Below are 7,828 nucleotides of genomic sequence, written 5' to 3'. Positions count from 1 at the left end.
TTCTTCTACCCCAAATCCAAGTCTTCATCATTTAAAACTTTATAATAGAGTGCAAGAAAATTGCCAAATTGCTAACATCTATGCTTTTGTCCAATTCTAAGGTAAAGATTCAGATCCAGCTGAATTTACCCGTTATGTTTCTTTCTAAGCACATCAAAATGCATCACTAGAAAAATCTTCCGTAAAGATACTTAAAAATCAGCTTGTCCGCCTTTTTTGGGTCTTCAGCTTGTCCTAAATCTGTAGCACTGGGTGCTACAAGATCTTCTCATTTTCTAAGTATCACAGACTTCTAACCCATGGGAAACGGATTCCTAAGGGAACTTACAACCACCTCTTAAAATCTGCTGGTTGGTTTGTGCTTTTAGCGGCTATTGCTTCTAGAGTCCCCTCGCTTTTTAGTTTCAAAATTTGCATGGCCGCCTCTTTGACTTTGTTCAAGAGTCTGTGTTCATCAAGCAGGTACTGCCTGCGGGTGGGAGGAGGGTGTCTGCTGGAGCAAGATGGCTTTTGAGCTAGGCTCATTTGCATCCTGTCCGTCACAGACTGCCTATGCTCAAAGTGTACCTAAATACTACCTGCGCTCCGGGGTTCGCCGCTGCCCGCTCACCGCTCCTTAGCCACGGCTGGGAGGCGCTCTCACCCCGGTCACGCTCACCATCCGGCTCATCCCACCGCAGCTCTGACACGGCGGCGATTTCTGGACGTTCAGGGTTTCCATTACCGTTCGTATTTTCACTAAACTAGTGACACTTCCAGCGTCCCGTTCTTGGCTTCCAGTCCGTGTTCCTGGCTGAGCGCGCGGCTTTCGTTACGAATCACACGCGAAGGCAGAGAACGCGGGCGCCCGGGAAGCGGGACCGAGCGCCGCGCAGGCGCAGTCCCAGGAGGACGGGCAAACCGGGTCGGGGGGGGGGGGCGCGGGGGGAGGATTTTTTCGCAAAGTGGAAAAGTGGAAAAGCAAAAACAAAACACCGCTTCTGGAGGTGCTAAACTGCCTGGCTGTTTCTGTTTTTATTTCTGGCTTTTGTTCCTGAGGAACAGGCGCGGCCTTCGGGGCCTTGCGAAGGCTGCAGAATTCCTCCTCCCCGGGACCTGCCGCCAGCCAGCGCGGCGGCGAGTTCTATCGGCCTCGTTTGTTCTCGCCGCGGAGTTCGGATCTCCCGTATTTGTTGACAGCACGAATCCACCCCGATTGGGAGGGATGGAGCTTAGAGGGAGCGGGGGGAGGAAGGCACCACCACGCCAGAATTAAAAAAAAAAAAAAAAAAAAAAAAACAACACTCCTCTCTTCTCGCGGCCGCCGCAAACATCGCGAGATCTGCCCGAGCGCCGAGCGGAACCTCCGAGGGCACGTCTGCGCATGCGCCTGACGAATTCCTTTTTAGCGCGAAAAAGTTTCGAAGCTTTCTGAGGCTTGGCCGTAAGCCGAATCTGCCCCTCCGCAAGGGTCCGAGGGATTCAAACACACAACACTACCTTCTTCCGAGACTTTGCAGCCACAGCTCTGCATGATTGCATGGGCGTCCCTTCTCCCCGTTTAATAGCCATTGGCCGTGAATTCTGTGTGAGACGAATTTTCAGCGAATCCACTACTCAAGCAGTTGGGGTGGGAGAGCCCATCAGGGTTTCAAAATGAGGGTGATGACTTTTCTGTATTTGGGAAGATGACTCGGGGACTTAGAGGAGTAAATCTGAGAGGACCAAGATTTTTAATTTTTTTTTTTTTTTTTAGAGGAGTCAATCTGAGAGGGCCAAGATTTAAATTTTTTACTTTATTTTTTTTTAGTGGAGACTAAGGGAGATTGTTGAACTAAGGTAATGCAGTGGGAAGATGGGAAAATTTGAGAATTTGAGAGGTAAATGAAGGCAGGAACTATACCCCCCACGAGGGAAAGGTGAGACTAGAAAGACCACTGTTGGCAGTGGAAAAAAGTTCCTTGAGATAGTGTGAACCTATGCTTGTTTGTAAAGGTAGAAATGATTAGGCCGTGATTTGTAAGGTGAAAATTGGGAAGTCCCTCCCTGAGTGGGACAAGGAGGATTCGAAAAGCCGGAGTCCTGAACAAGGGCTGAGGTTAGGGTTAGAAGGAACCGTTTAAGGTAACAGGGGTCAGGTATTTGGGAACTGGCTTGAGAGAACTGACTAATCTTACCTCTTTTGCAGGATACATGGGACACTTGCACAAGCTTTGGATTTTGTCCTGCAGCATCTGACTGGTACCATCCAGACACCCGAAGCGCTGCCTGCCAGTAAGTCCCCTGGTTCCTCCCACCTCCCACCCACCCGGTCTATACCTCAGCCAGAATGAAGTGTGGATTTCATGGAGTGAAGCGGTGGAATTTAGTTACCAAGTCCGTTAGACATACCACTGGTGCATGACAAAAATACATACTTCTAGCTCTGGCTTCCCAGTTCTCTAGGTATTAGAGTCCCTCTTGATACTGGCAGCAATTTTATGCAGCTTAGCCACTATATTTTGAATGTATGTGTACTGCCCGGAGTACAAGGGACAGGAGGGATGGAGTACAAAATTTTACTAGACCACCAAAGCAGTGGTTTGTAGGTAGGTAATATAACTTCATCTGTAAGAAAATCTAAATATAGAAAGCCGCAGGATTTAAGTTAAGCAGTGATGGACAAAGGATCCAGGTATTATATAATTATATATAATGAAATTACTTCAATAAAGACCTAGATATGGCAGTCCCCTATCAAGAAGTTCTCCCTTGGAGCACTTCATACTGAATTTTAGCAGCCTAAAATGCAGCCTAGTAGCTGGGCTCCATGTGTGCCATTTATGGGAAAATGTTCCCCCCCAAATTCATGGATCCAATAGAATTGGATTTCTGGGAGAAAGCCTGGGTGTCTTGTTTTAGGGAGTGGGATCATCCAGCTGTACGAGGGATGACATCTCAATATGGTGTCACAGAAAGTGTGTGGAATTGGGAATCAGACCTGCAGTTTGCCTCAGTTGGTTATGACAGTTATTCTGTGTGACTTACCTGAGCCTCAGTTTCCCTCTTTGTAGAATAAGGATGACAGTTCCTACCTCATAGGATGATTATAAAGATGAAATGAGGTAGTTTAGAAGGCTGCCTGAGTTACTACACAGAGCTTGATAATATAATTTATAATCAACAAATGAAAGTTTCTTCGTTGAGTATCCCACATTTATGCATGCCATCTGCCCCTCAAATATGGAAGCTCAATGTAGCATAGAGCCATCTCTATTTCAGAGAGGTTGTTTACCTTGCCTTCACATTAGAATAACCTGAGGAGGAACGTCTGCATGGCTCAGCGATTTGGCGTCTGCCTTCAGCCCAGGATCCCAATCCTGGAGTCCTGGGATCAAGTCCCACATTGGGCTCCCTGCATGGAGCCTGCTTCTCTTTCTCTGTGTCTCTCATGAATAAATAAATAAAATCTTAAAAAAAAAAAAAAAAAAGAATAACCTGGGGAGGTTTAAAAAAAGGCCCAGGCTTCACCTTACATCAATTAAACCAGAATCTCTGGAAGTGGAGCCTGGGCATCAATGTTTTTTAAAGCTCTTCATTTTGCTGCTGAAGCTAGAACTACTGCTTTAAGAATTCCCTCTAGAAGGAGAAAGAAATTAGACCTGTGGTTTGAGATGATCAATCTGTATACCTATGTATTCGAAAATTTTTTAGAGGAATAAAGGCTAGTGCTTGAGATGGGCAGATGAATAGGGCATAGTGAACTATATTCAGGAAAAGAGACCACTATAATAAGAATGTGGTAAGCATCCTGATTTGGGAAAGGCAAGTGATGAGGTTGTTAATACAGTCCCCCGGAGTATATGGGCCTTGCTGTAGAGATGGAGGACTTTGAGCCTCCCAAGGTCATCCTTTGAGCTAGCACAGGCAATACCAATGATGATGTCTTTATTGCTTTACCTTGTGTGAATCTCTCTCTTTTTTTTTTTAAGATTTTATTTATTTATTCATGAGAGACATAGTCAGAGACACAGGCAGAGGGAGAAGCAGGCTCCCTGCACGGAGCCCAATGTGGGACTCTATCCTGAGACTCCAAGATCATGCCCTGAGCCGAAGGCAGATGCTTAAGCGCTGAGCCACCCAGGTGTCCCTATCATGTGGTGAATCTTGAGCTGAAGTCCATAGTGGGGTGGAGGAAACTTTTACAACTGGCTCTGCTCCATTGGTTGGGGAGGGGCATCATGGTATCACTGAAGTGTATGTATATGGGTGTTCTTCTCTGGTGAGAAGGTGCTTGTGGGAAAGCATGTGCAGCAGGACATTGACACCGAAACCTATGAGAGTTGTTGTGGCTGCTCTGACTACACAAGTGGTTTTGTTGGTGCTAACACATAAGAAAAGTGAGATGCAAGCTTGTTTTTGTAACCTTTCAGTGAATGTGGAGAGTGACTTGAACAGAAGCAATGGTATGTCTGGGTCAGGCATTTGAGCTTTTAAGAGACAAGTGCCTTTCTAGTAGGACAACTCTAGTTTTTAGGGATATAAGTGATTCAGATGTTGAAACCACCATACTACCTCAGTCTTTGGATGCCTAGATCCAAATGTAGCAGTAATGGCCAGGGCTATCTTCTGCCACATAGGATAGCCTGTCCTTAACTGGGTCCCTTTTCTTGAGAAGCACATTAGTTTGTCTAGTCCCTTGAAAGAACATTGGGGAAATGACTACAAATTACTGGGTAGGGGGAAGACAAGGGAGACTGCAAAGATTATGAAGTGGGATATAGTAGAACATACATAAGTGAGTAGTGGAATCTGGAGATAGGAGGATAGGAGACTTGGGGTAAGGAGGGAAGTGTGTTGAAAGTTAGAAAAATCCCGGGGCGCCTGCGTGGCTGTTGGTTAAATGTCTGCCTTCGGCTCAGGTCATGATAGCAGACTTCTGGGATCAAGCCCCACATAGGGCTCTCTGCTCAGCAGGGAGCCTCCTTTTCCCTCTCCCTACTGCTCCCTCTGCTTGTACTTCTCTCTCTGTCAAATAAATAAATAAAACATTTAAAGAAATAGAAAAATCCCAAGTAGTGACAGTTTAGTTCAGCTGTTATAAAAATATGTTAAAATAGAAGTGCTGCCTGAGATTCTATGACAAGAAGTACCACAGACAGACCACTCTGTAGGACTTACACAATTTATAGGAAGGTAAGGTAAGAACTGATTAGGCTACTCTTGAACTCTCATATCAAGGGCATAAAAAGTCAAAATGAAGACTAGTAAAGGAGTTTCAAAGATTTTTTTTTTTTTAAAGATTTTGTTAATTCATGAGAGACAGAGAGAGAGAGAGAGAGGCAGAGACACAAGCAGAGGGAAACCATCCTCCATGCAGGGAGCCTGACGTGGGTCTCGATTCCGGTACTCCGGTATCTTCAGCCCTGGGCTGAAGGCGGTGCTAAACCGCTGAGTCACCTGGGCTGCCCCAAAGAAGATATTTGAATGGAGTTATTGGAGTGCTGTTAGACAAGTCAGGGAGAGAGAAGTGGCCACACTCTTTTCCTAAATGTAGGAGGCACAAACTGGAAGGAGGGGGAAAGCATTGACTTTAAGTCAGGTGGCAAATTGTGACTATTATGCAGGACTGGGTATTTTATTTTATTTTTAAAAGATTTTATTTATTTATTCATGAGAGAGATAGAGAGAGTCAGACACAGGCAGAGGGAGAGGCAGGCTCCCCACAGGGAGTCTGATACAGGACTCAGGACTCCATCCTGAACCCCGGGATCATACCCTGAGCCGAAGGCAGCCGCTCAACTACTGAGCCACCCAGGCGTCCCAAGACTGGGTAACTAACTAACTTACTTACTTTTAGTTACTAACTTTTCTTAACTAAAGGTGACCAGAAAAAGGAATGGGACTACCCAAGTTTATATTCAGGATGGGAAAAGAACCAACCCCTACAGAGTGTTTTCACTGTGACAGTGGAAAATAAAAATTAAATTGCCTTAAGTTAGTCCCCAAAGTCAAGTTTGTTCAATGTGCTGGAACATTATTATTGAGCATCTACTTTGTTTTTTTTAATCTTAGAGGTGTAAGGATGAACTGGATGACATTCTTCCCTATAAGAATTTATGAGTACAATGCAACGTAATATATACAACAGAAGTTATATGTGTGAGAATTAAAGAAGTACTGTAGTAAAAAGGAAGATATAAGTAACTAATTTCAGAGAGGTTGGGAGTAAAAGGACATAGAACCGCATGCAAGATGAAATCCAGCAGGGTTTGAGAGAGGAATAGATGTTCCCCAGGTGGGCAGGGCAGAGGATACCATGTGTCCTGGAAACAGCATAGTGTATGTGTGGGAGAGCCGTGAGCAGAGTGAAGGGTGTGCATAACCAGGTGTGTGATTAAAATAGAGGCGCACTGGAGGCCACAGGTATTATGAGTTTAGAGTAGGAATGTTGATGGGTTCGCCCATGGAGAGTTAATGGAATTGTAAAAACACATGCATACATACTGAGATGCCAGTCATTTCCTCTAACAATCATTTCCTCCCTCTTCTCGCCCTGCCCTTTCATAAAATTTGCCAACTAGAGAGTGCTGAGAGGGCAGTATGGGAACGCCTCTCCATCCTGCTACTTACAACTGATTGGATCCAGCTGTATACCTGACTTAGGCTGAGTCAGACTGCCTCCTAAGAATACAGACCACAACATTGAGAGACAGGGGTCATGTATTTGACCCCAACTTTACTGAAATATGATTGACCAATAAAAATTTTATATATTTAAGGAATACAGTGTGGTGTTTTGATACGCATATACATTGTGAGATTATTACCATCATTAAGCTAATTAGTATATCCATATCACATAGTTAATATTTGTGTGCATGTGTGGTAAGAACATCTGAAATCTATCTTAGCAAATTTCAAATATACAATACATTATTGTTAACTAAAGTCACCATGCTGTATATTAGGTCTTCAGAACTTTGTTACCTTGTAATTCAAAGTCTGTACCCTTTGACCAGAATCTCCCTATTTTCCCCAACCTCCAGCCCCAGTAACTACTGTTTTAGTCACTTACTATGAACGTGACTTGTCTAGATACCACATATAAGTGAGATCATGCAGTATTTGTCTGTCTGGCTTATTTCCCTTAGTATAATATCTTCCAGGTTCATCCATGTTGTCACAAACGGCAGGATTTCCTTCTTTTTAAAGGCTGAATAATATTTCTCTCTGTGTATCCTATTTCATTTATCGATTCATCTGTTGACACTTAGACTCCGTATCTTGGCTACTGTGAATGATGCTTCAGTGGACATGGAATGCAGATATCTCTTCAAGATATGGTTTTATTTCCTTTAGAGATATTCTCAGAAATGGGATTGCTGCATCATACGGTAGTTCTGTTTTTAAGTGAGATTGACTTCTGGGACGCCTGGATGGCTCAGTGGTTGAGCACCTGCCTTTGGCTCAGGGTGTGATTTTGGATTGTAGGATCAAGTCCTACCTCGGGCTCCCCTTGTGGAGCCTGCTTCTCCCTCTGCCTATATCTCTGCCTCTCTCTCTATGTCTCTCATGAATACATAAATAAAATCTTAAAAAAAGAGAGATTGGCTTACTTTGATAGGAGCATTGAACTTGTAAGGTCAGGTATGTTTCAAAGCCAACTTGGCCTGTTGGGACCAGCTTTTGTGGGCCAGTAATGCAGTGTCAAGTTGGATGAGCTGATATCAAAAGAGAAGCAGGTGAATGTAGCTGATGAAGAGGGAATAGGAGACAATAGGCATTGTAGCCTTGTAGATAAAGAGGGAGAGTCAGTGGCTGCCTTGGCTCTGACAGCTTTCCGGTCCCTTATTTCAGTCCCATCTTA

The 7,828-nt window shown here is 44.3% G+C and overlaps 1 protein-coding gene across 10 annotated transcripts in view; it reads left to right on the top strand.

Moving 5' to 3' along the window:
- Positions 1 to 594: 594 nt before the first annotated feature.
- GPR19 (G protein-coupled receptor 19) overlaps positions 595 to 7,828 on the top strand; it is a 40,391-nt gene continuing 33,157 nt past the window's right edge. Inside the window, exons 1-3 of one of the 10 annotated variants that reach the window (XR_005379879.1) lie at positions 930 to 1,609; positions 2,168 to 2,253; positions 6,543 to 6,743. The gene's annotated coding sequence lies outside the window, so the exon portion shown is untranslated. Of the gene's footprint in view, positions 726 to 929; positions 1,642 to 1,800; positions 1,819 to 2,167; positions 2,254 to 6,542; positions 6,744 to 7,828 lie in introns of those variants that run through there. The other 9 variants (XR_005379878.1, XR_005379877.1, XM_038576840.1 and 6 more) reach the window with 9 other exon arrangements.

Source organism: Canis lupus, chromosome 27 (assembly GCF_011100685.1).
Source record: "Canis lupus familiaris isolate Mischka breed German Shepherd chromosome 27, alternate assembly UU_Cfam_GSD_1.0, whole genome shotgun sequence".
Taxonomy (NCBI): Eukaryota; Metazoa; Chordata; class Mammalia; order Carnivora; family Canidae; genus Canis; species Canis lupus.
The sequence above is the reverse complement of the archived record's forward strand: the minus strand, read 5'-3'. Positions and strand labels throughout refer to the sequence as shown.